Here is a 15,172-nt window from a genome sequence, read left to right as displayed (position 1 = left end):
ATTTCCCAGCCTCACACCATGGGATGGCTCTGTCCCACTGCTGGTTCCCAGAGCTGGATGATGTCCTTTCCCAGCCTGTGTGGCTGTTCAGGGCACCAGGAGGAGATCAGTCTTTAATACAAAGATTTTAGCAGCTGGGAGAAAAAAATATCTCCCTCTTTGTCCTTCTCAGGGAGGGGAGCAGGAGGGGAGAGGTGGGGAGACTCGGGGTGCTGGCAGGGAGTCCCGAAGCAGTTGAGGATTGGGGATGTGTGGGGAGAAAGCTCAACTTCCCCAAACCCAGCTGTCCCAGTCAGGGAGGTTAGGCTGGGCTTAGGAACACTGGTCACTGAGGGAAGGAGCATTTGCAGTGCCACCCTGCTCCTTGCCCTGCATCCCAGATCGCTGTGCTCCCTCCATCCTCAGCCTCTGCCCTCCTTCCCAATCCCTTATCCTGCTCCTGCCTTCCCTCCAGCCTCTGTTCACTGTTCCCCTTGGCTCCCTCCATCCTTCCCTGTCCTTTCCATCCCCAGCCCTGTGCCTTCCCTGCATCCTTAGAATCCTATAATTATAGAATATCCTGTGTTGGAAGGTACCCACAGGGACCATCCAGCCCAGCTCCTGGCCCTGCACAGACACCCCAACAGCCCCACCCTGTGCATCCCTGGCAGTGCTGTCCAAACACTCCTGGAGCTCTGGCAGCCTCAGGCTGTGCCCATTCCCTGGGCAGTGCTCAGCACCTCTGGGGGAAGAACCTGATCTCCAACCTAAACCTCCCCCACCACATCTTAGTGCTTTACCCTGCCCTGTCCTCCTTCCATCCTTAGTGTCCTGTCCTTCCTGCATCCCTCATCCTGCCTGCTCCTCCTTCCATCCCTCATCCTGCCTGCTCCTCTTCCATCCATAGCCTCCTGCTCTCCCTGCATCCCCCGATCCATCCCGGTCCCCTGCTCTTCTTGCATCCCTCCATCCTGCCTGGTCCTCCTTGCATCCCTCCATCCTGCCTGGTGTTCTTTCCATCCTTAGCCGCCCGTTCTGCCCGCACCGCTCCATCCTTCCCTCCATTCTCAGCTCTCCATCCATCCCATCCCTCCCGCAGCCCGGCGCTGCTGGCCGCGCTGCCCGCGGGGGGGCTCTCCCGGTTCGGCGGGCTCGCTGCCCCGGCAGCCGCCCCCCGCCCCCTGCAGTTCCCCCGCCCGCCGCCGGGGACCCGCGGCCGCCGCTGCCGGAGCGGGGCCGGAGCAGCCGCGGGCACAGCCCAGCCCAGGTACGAGCCGCGGGCAGCCGTGGGGGGATGCGGGCTGCGGGGGGGGATGGCGGCCGGGCGCGGAGCGGGCACGGCTTCCCCGGGACCCCCGCGGGATGCTCGGCAGAGCCGCCGGCCGCCGCTGCGGAGCCGCGGGGCCGGGAGCGCTCGGAGCCGCAGCCGCCGCCGCTCGCTGGCTGCCGGCGGCTGGCGGTGCCCCTGGCTGGCACTCAGTCCCCCCTCCTCCCCCGGGCCCATTCAGCCCTCCCCGGGCACATTCGGCCCCCTCGCGATGCCCCCCGACCGCCTCCCGCACTCGCTGAAGGACTTTGGGAGCAGCCCTTTGCGGTGGTTTAGCGCACCAAGAGTTGAAAAATGCCACGCTCCGGCTCCCAGCAGAGCCGAAGTTCAAAGAGCGCTGACAGGGGACACCCCGTGTGGCTGCAAGTCCCGCGGATCAGCCGGGAGCTGCTCCGGGCTGCGGGAGCGTGCGGCGGGCAGGGATGCTCCCCGCGGACTCGGGTGTTGCTGCGCTCGCAGCCGGCGTGCCGCGCTCGGAGGCAGCGAGGAAAATGCTCCTTTAACTCATATATCGCTCAGGCTTTGGCTGGGGAAGAAGGGGTTCGCTGTTGCGGAAGGCGTTTGTGCGGAGTTGTGCTCGGGAATAATTGGCTTTAGGATGTGTGAGGCGCTCGCTGTGTGCGCAGACGTGCGGGGCTGATGCTGCCAGACTCCCTCAATGAACCGGCAGCGCTGAGCCCGGGCGGTGTGGGGGCAAAACTCCACGCAGAAACCTCTTCGTAGGCCCAACTTTATTCCGCGTGATTGATGCCCAAACTCCGCTAGCTGCGGCTCGGGCCGGGGCTCTGCGTAGGAGAGAGATGCTGCGAGCGCTGCTGGGCTCTCGCCACCCATCGGGCTGGATCCTTTCGCTGGCTAGCATTGAGCCCTCGAGGTTGTGCCCCTGGGGGAGTTAACTGGACCCCCCTAGGGCTGGCTTTGTCACCCCCACGTGTGTCCTTCGTGGGGAGGTGCTGCTGGCCCGAGGCTCTGCCCGCCTCCCTGGGGACCTGCCGCTAGCGAGGGATGCTGAGGGACAGCTCAGCCACCGCAGCCCGGCGGCTCTGACGGGGCTCCAGCAGCCCCCGGAGCCCTGCAGACAACCCCAGGAGGAGCCAGCCCTTTGTCTGGGCGAGGCAAGGCAGCCTTTCCTCCGGGCAGCGGCTCGGCAGCCACATCCCGGCTGATGCGAGCGCTGCACCAGCCCGGAGCAGAGCCCTGGCCAGCGAGTCGGCAATCTACGGCATCGGAGAGAGCGACGAGCATCCCCGAGGAGTCTGTGGCTCTGCGAGGAGCTGACAGCAGCCAGCAGCTGCCTGTGCCGCCAGCTCCTGGGTGCTCAGACGGGTGTGCTCGCAGGTAGGAGGGCGATGTGACAGCGCGGGGGGCTTTCCTGCCGTGCTTTGCTTTAGTCTTGTTTCACAGAGGGGGAGAAGCGATCTGCAGTGAGGCTCCCACCGTGCCAAGGCGTTCTGAAAGTGTCTCGATGCGAGCTTGCTTGGGTATTTATGTAGATGAAGCTGTGGATTTGAAGGGAAGCATCTGCGTGGAGAGATCGCTGGTGAGAGGCAGAACCTTCCCCTCTCGGTTTCCATTTCAGGGCTGGGCCTGGTGAGCAGAGGCAGAAGTTGGGAAAGTTGCTGCGTGGCTCTGTCTGGTTCACAAGTGGTGCTTTCCCCTACCCCTGGCAGGAATGAATACCCTGGGATGAGACACCTGGAATTTTGGGGAAGAGGGAGTTGCTGACAGGCTGTGCTGAGCAGAGAGCAGCAGCACAGGGAAGAAAAATGCTCTTTATTTTTCTTTCTTCTTCTAAATGGCCACTTCTCTTAAACCCATTGTGGTCTGGCTCCCGTGGGGTGGAAACAGGCTGCCTGAGGAAGGTGAACCCCAAAACGAAGGGCTTTATCCCAAAATACTGGGATAAAGACACAAATATCTCCCTGAAAATATTGATTCCAAGTGGGTGATTTGGAGCAGCTGCCTGCAGCTCTGGAAAAGCTCAGAGATGCTGCTGCAAGTTTCTCGCTGGAGGTTTCTTTTGCAAGCTGTGCAAGGAAAATTAGCCAAGGAGTCCTGTGGGCTGGCAAAGGTTTGGATACCTCAATGCCAAGGAGCACTCAGCAATCTGGGGGTGAGTGGTGAGGGGTTTGAGCAACATGGGCTTCAGAGAGCTCATGGAAAGTGCAGCAAGGCAAGGTAGGGGCAGTGCTGCCTCCAAACTATTCTGAAAGCTTCGTTATGCCAGGAAATCTCATCTCCCGGGTGTTTGTGTGTTCACATCGATGCCTCTGCTTGCTGGAACAGCAGAAAATGAGTTTCAGACTCACCCAGGAGCTGTGAGGATCCTCAGCTCAATCCTGGCTGATTGCATGGGAAGTTCTGGTGAGAAATTAGCTGGCTGTGATGTGGGATCTTTGTGTTCTGCCGCAAGAGCCGTGTGGGATCGGATTGCTGCTCCTCTGGGAGGAACCAGAGGTTTAAAACTGCTGCTTTTCCATGTGAAACAGAGCCAGAGGAAAGGCTTGGCTGGAGGAGAAGCTGAGTGTTCTCTCTGGGTGATGTTTGGGTGGGTGGGAGGGAAGGGCTTTGGTGTCAGCAGAGGAAGAGGAAGGAGGAAAAGCAGGGGAGAGGAGGAGCAAGGGCTGACATAGGAGATGAAGGAGAAGAGATGAGCTTAGAATCAGACCTGGCTGTGCCAGACAGGCAGAGGAGAATGCTCTCCTTCAAGAAACTTCATTTTTTTCGAAGGTGATTGAAGCTTTATCCTGGTTTTGCTCAGCACTAAGCATGTGCAGACAGTCCATGTCTTGCCCTTTTTAAAGGCTTGCTGATGTTCCTGAGCTGTGGATATTGATTTTCACTGACTTTGCGGAGAGATCTTCGTGGGCAGAACTTGTTGGGGTCAGATTTTATTTATTTTTCATGCTTCTGGGCAGGCAGAAGGCAAGACAAAAGTTTTGCAAGCCTTCTCAGGGATGTTTTCTGTTTGGGGGCAAGAGGTTTCTGAGGCAGCACAGACAAGCTGAAGAATCTGTTAAAACAAGGCACCTCTTGCTGTGTGTGAACAGGAGGAACAGTGAAATTGTGGCTGAGCACGGTGAGAACAGCTTGGAGGGTGCTGCTTAGACTTGAGGGAGGAATCGGAGGGGTATCAGCAGCTCCACGAGGAAAGCTTTGTGCAGAGATGGAAAACTTTGTACAGAAAGGAGACTGTGGGATTGCTGGAGCTGTGCTTGTGCACAGGAGCACATAAATTCCAGTTTGTCCCCTATGGGGAGTTACTAACACTGCCCTGGGTCCTCTGACAGGAAAAATGGGTGACTTGGAGAGATAAAGGAAGGTATATAGAACCTGTGAGGAGGTCATGGAGCAGTTTTAAGGATTCCCATAATAACTTCACCTATGGGATGGAGCTTGCAAGGACAGATTGTGGTGGTAAAACAGGGATTGCTGTGTTTGTCCTGCTGCCTCTGGGAGATTTGGTTTGCTGCAGTGGATGTGGGACCTGGTTGAGATGAATGAGGAGGGAAATGTAGTGAGGAGCAGATTGGAGAAGCTCAGGATGGTTTGGATTGGGAAGCACCTTAAAGCTCATCTCGTTCCATGGGCAGGGACACCTTCTAGAGGACAACCCAGGATGGTCCCCATGCTGGTCCCAGGTGGTGGCAGCTGGGCAGGGCAGAGCTGGCAGTGCCCAGCTGAGGCAAATTAGCATTGATAGAACTGTTCAGAAAGGGGAGAACGAGCCCAAGGTGTTGTAAATCAGGAGATCTGAGGCAAATCAGTGCAAACTAGCAGCAGGTGTGAGCAATGAAGGGGAGAACTCCTCCCCCCGAGGTATTATCAAGGCAGGAGCCCCAGTGGGCTGAGGGACCTGGTGGATGCAGCAGGAATTCTTGCCACACTCTGCCTGCCCAGAAACCAAACCTGAGACAGAGCTGGGATGTGAGGTAGGTGAGATTTTCATTCTGTGCCTAATTTGGCGTCAAATGCTTGGCTGGCTCTGTCCGTGGGGGTCAAATCACCCCAGCTGATGTGCAGAGCATTGGTGCCCAGGAGGGAAACCTTCCTTCCTGAGGCTGAGGAAATGAGAGCTCAACGTCTTCCAACGGACCTAATTTATTTGGATATTTCATTAAATCCACCCAAAAAGAGCCTATTTTAGGAAATAAATAGCAGAATGTGGGCAATAAATAGCTGTGGGATAAGGGGCAGAGTTCACTGCTGGCTTTCCTAGTTAAGCTGCAGAAAATAGAAGTGTAATGGCCGAGAGCTGATGGGAGGGGAGATATGTGATTATGTGAGGGTTCCTCACACTGAGGCTGAGCTTATTTATTCTCCTTAATGATTTGGAGGTGGAAATGGATCAGAGCTGGGTTAGGGAGAGTGAACATGATACCAGAAAGAGGTTGCTTTTGCAAGAATGAAGAGGGGAAAGCTGCTGGGTTGGATTGTGCGGCGGTTCGGCCGCTGGAGCAGCAGTTGGTGTAACTCGGATTTGAGCAGTACAGCCTCAAAAAGAGGAAAACCTGAGTGAATCCTTCCCTAATAATAGAGCCTGGTGATTCTGGGGGATTCTAGCAGGAGAACATGCAGGGACAGGGAGATTTGGTGTGGTTTGTGTGCAGCTGACGAGGTCTCAGGGCTGTGAACGAGCTGCAGGTGCTGGGGAGCCCAGGAGAGGCTCAGCTGGGGCAAATAATGCTCTCTCCATCTCTGTAGTTCAGAGAGAGCTCTGCAGGGACAGTTGCTCTTCCCAGAGCCTCCTGGGTCAGGGATTGGCTGCAGCTGGAGCAGGGGCTGTGGGTGCCTGGGCTGTGCCAGAATTTGCTGCCTTGGAATCGATTGAGGGGAACTTTGCTGAGTCCTGAGCTCCTGCTGGGCTCATCTCCTGGGTTTTCCAAGGGGACAGGTGATGGATCAGGGATGCAGGAGCTGAGATGAGCTGTCCAGGGGTGATTCCCCCCCAGATATGCAGTGCCTCTAACCCGGAGCCTCGGGGATGTTCTGTGTTTGAAGTGCAGCCTTGGCAGAGTCTGTGGTCTCTCGGTGCTGGGAGGGGGATTGGAGAGCCCAGAGGGTTCTGTTCCTGCTGGATTGCACCTCCCTGAGCCAGGGCTCATCCCCGTAACAACATTTATTCTTTGCACCCTTGGCACGGGAGCAGCTCAGTAACACAATATCCCTACAGTGCCTCACCTGCTGAGCCATCCAGCACAGGGGGATTTTCATCTCTGCTGAGATCTCCTCACTTCAAAGTCTGCAGAATTTATTTGCATCCTTCATGAGGGAGACAGCCAGGCACAGGTTTGGGGTTTTTTTCCCCTGTTCCTCCCCCCCTTCCCCACTGGCTTTTCGGTTTGTTTATTTGGTGAGCTCAGCATCAGCACAATGATGTGGAAATAAAGCAAAGGAGCTTCCTCTTGGCCTTCCTGCATATGCATAAATGGGAGACATAGATCATGCTGGCAATCCCCAGCCAGGCTCCAGTTAATGGAAATTCTTCTGTGACCTTACAAACCCCTTTTTGCCAGGGTTTATAATGAGTCTGCAAAAATCCGTTCCGGGCACCAACAAGTCAGCTGAGGTCTCAGACCCTGTGAGCACAAAGTCATCATAATAACACTAATTTCCCACCCACTCAGGCGTGTGCTCAGCTCCTTAAAGAGTTTGCTATTTATAAAAAGCAGTTTTTTTACCTTTTTGGGGACTGTGACAACGTGTGTGTGGCAGGGAGGAGGAGAACAAGTGGTGGGGAGCATCTCTCCTGTGCTGTGAGACACCAAATCCCCTGGGAGCCTCCTCAGGTCCTTGCCTGGCTCTTGCTGGAGCAGTTTACGTCATGAACCTCGCAGCCTGATGAGCTGTGTGATCACACCTCAGCTGCTTCAGCAGAAAATCTGCTCTCCCTGCACAGCCCTGCCTCTCCCCCCCTTCCTACAGGGGCAGCTGGGTCTGACAAACCTAATCCTACAGGGCCTGCTAGCCAAGATCATCTGTGCCCCTCAGGAGGGGATGGATTCCTGAAAACCCCTTGTTCAGCCCCGACCTTTGTGTAAACTTTCTGCTGCAAACCACAGGGTTTTGGGTTCAGTTCAGTGACAGAAGTTGATGTGTTTTTTCTGGAGGGACGCGCGGAGTTTGATGCTGAAGGGTTTGTTTGATGGCTCTCTGTCCCTGCTCGGAGACACGGGGACTGCAGGGCTCCTTGTCACTGATGTTGGAGTCTGTCGTGGGATTCACGCTGGGCAGCTTTCCCTTTGTAGGCTGTGATGAAGCAGCAAATTGCTGCTGTGTCTGAGGGTTGCTCTGAACGTGCCTTGCTTTGGGTGAAGCGACTGAGCTGGGGGCTGCAAACTCTTCCATATGCCAAAACCGCCTTTTTCACCCCAAAAAAAGAGGTTGATCCAAATATGTGTTCCTCTACCCACACTCACTGTTTGCCCTCGCTGTTTTCTTGTTTGCTCTCTGCTTATTTCGCGTTTCCTGCTGCACCTCCTGACTGCTGCTAAAGATTTTGTGTGAGTGCAGCTTTGAGAGCTATCACATCTCTTTTTAGCCTGGGAAACGTTTGGGGCAGAGCCTGTGCTGATGCTCACGGAGCATCTGGTCCTCTCCAGGTCCAATTCATCACTGTCTCGCAGTTTGCATTATTGTTCACAGCGAGGGGAAGTGGGTGTGAAGCTGGAATAATAATGTTTCACACTTGCTTTGCATTAGTTTTGATACCCAAAGCATCTGAACAGATCACTAAAGGCACCAGGCGATGGAGGGGTTGGGAGCTGGAAGGAAATAACAAGTTAATTACCTTCAGTGAGGAAATGACCACTGGGCTGATTATTTATGATTATTGATGATAAACTCCAAATCAAGATGGAATTTTAAAGTTCTGACTTAACAGGTTAGAAGGAGTCTGCAGGTGAGGGCAGAGCTCAGTGAAATGCTTCCTCCAACTTCAACCTTGTTCTTTCACATGCAATTCCAGCATGGATGGGCAGCAGGAGTATTTTCTTGATTGTGCAGAGAGCCTTGAAATAAAATCTCAGTATTATAGCATACTTTGCTCACTTCCAAAGGGGTTGGGTGGTTAAATGATGGACATTGCTGCAGTTTTAGTAACACAAACATGGAAAGAATTGAATGCTCTGTGGAATATCAGGAGTTGTGTGTTTGGGAAATGGGTTTTTTGGCTGCTGGACCTCCCAAGGGTCTCTCAGGAGACGTGGCTTTCAGTGATTTGGGCTGACATGCCTTTTGTTGTGTTCCTGCTGGGTGTTAAATAAGATTTAAGTCTCCTCAGTCTCTATTTAGTTATTGAGGAGCATCTCAGCAACCACCAGCAAAACTGTCTGGATGTTTGTTTATGCAACAGATCATTAGAAAGTCTGTAGGAAAAAAATATTCTTGTCTGTTAGATAATTAATCTGCATTTTAAGAATTGTCTAAAGACATATTTGCCAGCCAGTCCATTGAGCTGTTGCTCATCTAGTCAATAATCCCATATTTAATAGTCCCCAAGAATGTATTTCCATAATGTGCTCTGAACAGTTGAGAAATCTGCATCTTTTTTTGTCTTAAGATGTCAGTGCTCGCACATTTTCTATGACAATCTTTTTTTTTTTTTTTTTTTTCTCTGACTGTGGGTGAAAAATCCAGACATATGAACTCCCAGCTGATGGGGCTGGGAGGTAGGGAAGAGGGGAAGGTGCTGGGAGCAAAGCCCTGGATCCGGATCCCTCGGAGCATGCAATGAGTTTGCAGTTTGCATCTGGCATCTGTGAGCCTTCACCGTGCTGGCAGTGCTGCCAAAAATGCACCTCGTGGCTGGGGGAATGGGGAGAGGGGCTTTGCTGGCTCCCCAAAATCCTGCTGGAGTCACACAAGTGGGAGATGTCTTGGGAAGGAGGATCTGGCGTGAGCCATGCTTGACACGGAGCTGGTTGTGGGAGATGCTTTGGTGGGAATGCCGTGGTCCTGGTGGGGTAGATTGGATTTGATTTGTGGTAGATTTGATCCTGGCAGGAGCAGGGATGTCCTGGCAGTGCTGGCATGGTGCTGCTGGAGCTCGTTTGGCTCCCAGGATGGGGTTTTGCTGCAGAGCACAAAGCCTGTGGCTGTGATTCCCTTGGGATCCTGACGGCAGCAGCTCCACTCGTGGTTTTGGGGTGTCTGCAGCACCCCTGAGCCGAGGTTTTCCATGTTCTCACCCCGATGGATGTGATGATGTGGGGTTCAGCCAGTTCTCTCGGTTTACAGAGGGAAACCAAGCGCTCAGGCAGCCCCTGTGATAATTTACTAATCACTGCTAACGAGAACGGGGAGTAAAACCCACACTTGGCGAGAGGAACCCCCACGAGTCGCCACATCAAGGTGAGAAGCAGGAGCTTAATTTCATTATCTTATCAATAACTGGCTGGTCTTGTGCTGTGCTGTGAATCCTCAGGAGTGCTAATGCTATCTCGGGCTGTCTAAGCAGAGAAATAATGAATACAAGCAGGAAGAGCATTGTGTGCAGCCGTGGTATCTATACCTTAAAAATGATGTTGGCAAACTGGAGGGAGATAAGGGGAGAACCACGGGGATGATGTGAGGTCTGTAAAACAGGCTGGAGACAGATTGGGCTTCAGTCTCTGTTTCTTTCCACAAAAGGGAGTGATTTGATTCTTGGCCATGAGTGCTTAACCAGGGGAAGAGACTCGTGCTAGGCAAAGGTTGGGAGGCAGGACGTGTTTCTGTGGCTGGGTGCTCGAGTTGGGTAAATCCAGACAAGAAAAAAGCCATGTTTTATTTTTGTACAGCTTTATATTTAAGCACAGGAGCAAATTACCGAGGACTTGGTACATTTGCTGTTTTTTAAATTGAAATGATACATCTTGCCAGCGTTCTTCTAGGTCAACTGCAGGTTTGGAGTGGGAAAAGCTCAGCATGAGTCAGTCACAACTCAAACAAGATTTTCAAAATGGTCATTATTGCCCTTCAAATCTTTCAGTTATGTCGTGAATTTTTTTTTTTTTTCTGGCGTGGGGGAGAGCAGGGATGCAAAATCCAGCAGGATTTTGGGCTGTAGTGTAGAAGGGATTGGGTTGCTGACAGCTGAGCCCACATGGAGGGTTTATCCAGTTAAAAAAATCCCCTTTTCCTGCTGCTTTTAGGGCTGGAAGAGGCTTGTTTGGATGCGTTCAGGGTGGCTGAAGGGTTCTGCTGTCCTCACACCCACTTTCCTCCTGCTGTCCCATGAGATTCACCACCCTCCCGAGGATGCTGCAGCCACAAATCCCTGCTGCCACCACCCGAGAGGTGCTCAGCAGAGCCAGGCAGAGAGATTAAGAGGCATCATTAGCGTTCGGTGGGTGGCTGGCATGTTAATTAGGGCACGGGGCTGCTCGGGAAGGTTACTTTCACCTCTTACCTCACCAACCTTAAAGCTGCAGAGGTGGGAGTGGGAAAGGAGCAGTGGCAGCAAAATGCGGCTGGAAACAGCTCTAGTTTCACCAGGGATTGGGACAGGGAGGTTCAGCCAGTGCTGCGTCCCCTTTTCCAGATGGAAAGTGATTCCAGGCGAGCATCCTACAGCCTTGCCCTGGTTCATTCCACTCCTCAGCCTCTGCTCTTTGCAGAATTGAAGGATATTCCCTCGCAGCGGGTGGCACCTCATCCTTTTTCTCCCCGTGCTCGATGCTGGTGCGTTGAAGAAAATTAAATTAGGGCTGTATCAGTACAAGGCAGAGATTACCCCGTGCATAAGCACGTTTTGCTTAAGTTAGTAATATTGTGAGTGTTAATTGAGTGTTCATTGATTGCCTGTCACCACCTTGATGTAATCTGCGCTGCTCCTCTCGGGCGGGTGTCCTACCCTGATTAACCAGAGCTGCTCTTGCACCAGCAGCCGCCTTGGCTGTTCATTTTTTTTTCCCCCCAGTGGTTCCATTTTGCCAGCTGGATAATTAGCATCATCTCCTCCTCTTTGGAGCTGCTGCACGCCGTCCTTGTTCTCTCCCAAGTACCTTTAATGCTTTAATACTTCAGTGTTTTTAAGTGGCCCTAGACAAGAATTTAAGCAGGGGATGTGTTTGAACTCGGTCCAGGAGCTGTTGTCTGCCTGGATTTAGGGTCTGAGTTCCCCCAGCAATTGCTCTGTTCATTAGAGGTTCTTTGTTGCTGGAGGCTCAATTATGGGAGTGAATGGTGTTTTATGGGAATGGAGGTGGGGAAGGAAAAGCCAAAAGCTTTTTCTCCTAATGGTGTCTGTTATGTAAATGGCTCTGTAATCAGGTAATCGCGGCCGAGTCGTGCTGGTGGCAGGACTTGTGTAATCCTTCCCGTGGAGACTCGGCAGAGCTTTCCCAGTGCTCCAGCCTTTTCCCAGCCTTCCAGGGAGGCTGGGAGGTTCCTGGGCAGGACACAGCAAGGTGAGCTGGACTGGAGGTTGGGCACAGCACAGCATCCACACCTCCTCCAGGTGCTGCTCTGGCCCAGCCGAGGAGCTGGCAGCACATCCCAGAAATATCCAGCACTGAACTATCCTCCTGTCCCATATCCAGCATGGCATCCAAAGCGTCCAGAGTAATTCCATTTTCCCTCAAAGAATGATGCTCGTGCTGCAGCTCTGCATTTTCAGCTCTTTCATCTCTGCCAGGTTTTGCAGCACAGCTCTGAGATTTGTAGTGGGGCTTTCCTGATGGGAAAGATCTTCCTGGCGTGTGTTTGGTGGGCTGGAGCACCTTTGGAAAGATTAATTAACCCTAGGTGAGAAAGTGTGATTTAACATTTATATGGGGGGGAGGGAAATTAATATTCCTTCTGCCATGCAGAATCTGTTTAAACTCCTGCTTTCAGCTTGTCTGACTTGGAATCTCCTCTAACTTGTACAAATGAAAGAACAATTTGTTTTAGATGATGAGTTATGAGAATATTGCTCATAGACCCAGAACATGACATTTTCAATCACATCTTTATTGCATTGGTAAGGAAAAAAATGAATTTTAGGATCTTGACATGCTTATCCTTTGGAGACCGAGTCAATTATCATATTATATAAGAATTTACTCCGTGGCTCTTTGGTCTTTGGGAATATCCTCATGTCAAGAGGAAAATCCTGCAGGGTTTATTGCAGCTGTTGCAGAGTTGAAAGGATGGCACAAGTTTCTACCCACAGGTGGCCTTCAAGAAAAGGAAAATGGCTTAAGAAACATGTGGTGGTAAAATATATGCTGGAGTCGTTCTGTCATTCACTTTTTGACAATGTGCAGCTTTAAACTTGTCTTGAGGGCCACAAGAACCAGAAACTCGCTTTCCATCAGCCTGGGAAGGTGGAGGTGGAGATTTTCTTGTTGGGGACTTCTAGCAATGGATCAGAAGTCCTGAGTTGAACACTCAAATCCTTCTCTACAGCCCTTGGCTGAGGTCGTGGCTGGAGTTTGTGTGTTTTTGGTTGTCTGGAGTGCCCATCCTGCTTGGAATTACAGCGGTTGGAGTTCCCCTCCCTGGGCTGTGTTTTTTGGTGAGGGACACTCTCACTCTTCATTTTTCTCTGCCTGCAAAGCCTGTGCTCCTGGAATGTGGCAGACAACCACGGGATGATGCTCCAGGAGCTGGAAGTGCTGCTCTGAACGCAGAACTCGGAGCACTTTTCTCCTTGAGCAGATTTCCAGTCACAAAAATACCCGAGTCCCATTTGCAGGCATCGGTGTTAATGCAGTGCAGCTGCTCTGCTCCATTTGCTTGCATAAATGCAGCTTTTAGAGCTGTCACATATGCTTGATGGAGCCACTAGCCCTCACCTGCTCCTTCCTGGAGTGGCAATTCCTGGCAGGGTTTCCCAAGATGAGGGAGATGATGGTTGTATCAGTGCATTAGTGCATATGGCAGGGCTAGGAATCCACCATTTCCAAGCTGCTCTGGATGGGTGGAATGCTCCAAATGCACTTATGCAGATGGAATTTCTGGGCTGTATCACCTCAGCTCGAGCCCTCCCTGGTTCTGTGGCTTTGTTTGCGTGGAGGTTTTGATTTTTGCTGTTATCGAGGTTGTTATGTTTTTATGGTGTTGCATTACTCACTGGCTCCTTTTATTCTTTTCAAGTTTGTCAGCCATGACTAATGGAAGAGTTTTTCTGCAGTCTGGTGTGGAGTGGACACTCGAAGTGCTTTATAGGAATTTTTAGGGTTTTTTTTTTTTTTCTTCCTCTTTCTCACAGTTTGATACTTCAAAGTCAGTGCTTTCAGTGGGAAGCTGGGAAGTGGTGCCTCCTTTCTTCCCCCAGCCTAGGAGGAGGTGATTTGGGAGGTTCAGAGGATGATTCAGAAGTTTAAATCTGGGGTGGTGTCTCCAGTTTGGGGGTTGGCTGATGCTGCAAGGCCAGGTTGGATGGGTTTGGAGCTACCTGAGCTCATGCAATGCATCCCTGCCCATGGGGTGATTTTTAAATCCCTTCCAACACAAATCCTTTTGCTATTCAATGCTCTTTCTATTCAGTGCCATCCCCATGCTGTACCCTGGGAATCATGGCTGTGTTTTTTGGGACAACCAGGACTCCTGAGGGACGGCAGGGTGGGAGGAAATGCACTGCCTTTTCCTGCAAATGTGACAAGAAGGTTTCCAGCTCCTTTTATTTCCAATACTGGGGTGCTTGTGCTTTCATGGACAGCTCCAAAGTGGTGAAGAAATGAGTCTTTCCTGGGGAAGGGATGAACTTTTGTTCAAGGGAAATTCTGAAGCCTTGACCTTGTAGGGTCTGGCCTGGTGTGGCAGTGGGAAGATCATTTTCCCCTTTGGTGTCCCTGCTGTCCCTGTTCCCAGCAGGATGACAATTTGGGATGGTTTTGAGCAGGTTTGGGATCATTTCAGTCTGCAGTTTAGCCCTGAGTGTTTCACCAAGGTCACAGGCAGCACCCACACCCATGCTGGGGACACTTGAGTTATTTCTGCCTCCTTGCTGCCATGGTTTTCCTCTCTCTCTTGCACAAGGCTTTGTGTTCCACACCGAGGAGCTCAGCAGATGACCCATCTGTTTGGTCACATCCCTGTGCCCCCAACTCTCTGGCTGAGCTGATTCTTTCCTGGCATTGAGCGTTTCAGAGATCAGGCAGCCCTGGGAATGCTCCTGGAGCGGGCAACAGAAAAAACCAGGAGGGAAGCTAAGAGTATTTTAAATAAATAATCCTCCCTGGCTCCTAAAACACAGCTGGGCAGCTTGCAGAGCTAAATTCAGCTTAAAAAGCATCTGTGAAGTTCAGTTTTTGAATGATGGACAAGCTGGGTTCACTGGGATGCCCTTTGGGATCCTGGCAGTGGTGGGAAGAGTAGAGTTGGATGTTTGACTCCCTCTTCCTTCCACTCCCTCCTCCAAGAACAATGGAGATGGAGATTCATAAAGGATGGGGGAGGATTTGGGTTCCTGTATTGCCCTTCTGCACTGTGAATAATTGGAAATGTGCTAACAGGTAGTTTTGGATGAGCAGCCGTGAATTTCTATTAAAAATTTCAAATGTTCTTCCTAAAAAGAAGGGGGGAAAAAAAAGATAGTGGAAAACAGATTGAGATGAGTCTTTTTTTTTTTTTTTTTAATTAAAGGAAGCTGTTGTCTTGTGTACTTGGGTGTTCCCACGGAGATGACGAGCTGCAGAATTTTAATTCACTGCACATTTTTCGTTCACTTTCCTCCAGCTTCTCCTTCTGAACTTTGCCCCGTGGGTGGAACCGGTGCTCGCCTTGTTAAAGCATCTAAAAGCTCTAATTATTGGGGAAATGGCTGAGAATTATCAAGCCAGCTGCTGTGCACGTGCTGCTTTTTTGTGGTTTTTTTTTTTTTTTTCCTAGGTGTGGATGCAGCTCCTTAATTTAAACAGCAGGGAGATGTGATTGGTGTGTTACTGGTCTGGCAGA

The 15,172-nt window shown here is 51.7% G+C and overlaps 1 protein-coding gene across 5 annotated transcripts in view; it reads left to right on the top strand.

Moving 5' to 3' along the window:
- The first annotated feature begins 1,202 nt into the window (after positions 1-1,202).
- The window catches only part of GRIK4 (glutamate ionotropic receptor kainate type subunit 4), a 176,719-nt gene continuing 162,749 nt past the window's right edge, over positions 1,203-15,172 (top strand). Inside the window, exon 1 of one of the 5 annotated variants that reach the window (XM_085081567.1) lies at positions 1,203-1,246. The gene's annotated coding sequence lies outside the window, so the exon portion shown is untranslated. The other 4 variants (XM_085081565.1, XM_085081569.1, XM_085081570.1 and 1 more) reach the window with 4 other exon arrangements.

This window comes from Lichenostomus cassidix, chromosome 24 (assembly GCF_008360975.1).
Source record: "Lichenostomus cassidix isolate B80296 chromosome 24, HeHo_3.0, whole genome shotgun sequence".
Classification (NCBI taxonomy): Eukaryota; Metazoa; Chordata; class Aves; order Passeriformes; family Meliphagidae; genus Lichenostomus; species Lichenostomus cassidix.
Note: the sequence above shows the minus strand (reverse complement) of the source record. Positions and strands in the feature narration are given on the sequence as shown.